Here is a 911-nt window from a genome sequence, read left to right on the forward strand (position 1 = left end):
TCTTCCAGACTCCCCCTCCCCCCGAAGAGATGCCTGGAAGAAACTCTATATGTAGGCCTACTTGTCTTGGTATAACAAAATTAACATTCCGTTGCGTGCAGAGGGGTGGGAGGACGGCGACGAGGGGGGGGGGCCTTAGGATCTATATCAGGCGGCATTAAACAGAGTGATTTATTATTATTTTTTGGAAGAAAGTTAAAACTGTTGTTATGTTGTGTCATCTTAAGGATTCATCCGTTCTAAGACAGAATGATTAATTTACCGAATTCATCCAAATTGTTTTATTCAATCGTCTTCCAGTGGTGCTGACATGATATAGTCAGCGAATTGTCCTCGTCGCACAACTTTGATTGAGGAAGGGGCATCGTTGAGGCAATGGAGCGTTGTGATTTAGTAGTCATTGATATTCCCCCAATAAACGCAGTCTTTCAATTTATATGTGATACTTTGGTGAACTTAACTGCATTTGTAGAGTGATTAAGCACATTTTTTTAATTGTAGGGAAATCCTTTACAATAGTTAAGACAATAATGATTTTGGTTTTAAAATATTGTATGAATTCTAAACAAATTTTGAAGTCTATACTGTTTTGATACATCAGGCCGAGTTCGCTGTATTGTAAACTTTATTTTCCTAATTATTCGGCACGTGATTAAATTTTCTTAAGTGATTTGGTATGAATTACATAACAGTCAAAAGTGATTTAATATCTTAGCAAGGAAAAAAAACTACGAACATTGGGTTAATACATGGGAGAGATAAAAATCTGTTATTATAGTGGAAAGTTTGGCATTAGCTTATGAACTCTAAAACATTTGTGTTATTATATGTAAATAAAATTATATAGGCCTTTATACACACACACACACACACACACACACACACACACATATATATATATATATATATAT

This window comes from Physella acuta, unplaced genomic scaffold, assembly GCF_028476545.2.
Source record: "Physella acuta isolate Inbredline_101_S28 unplaced genomic scaffold, ASM2847654v3 ptg000105l, whole genome shotgun sequence".
In the NCBI taxonomy this organism is placed as follows: Eukaryota; Metazoa; Mollusca; class Gastropoda; family Physidae; genus Physella; species Physella acuta.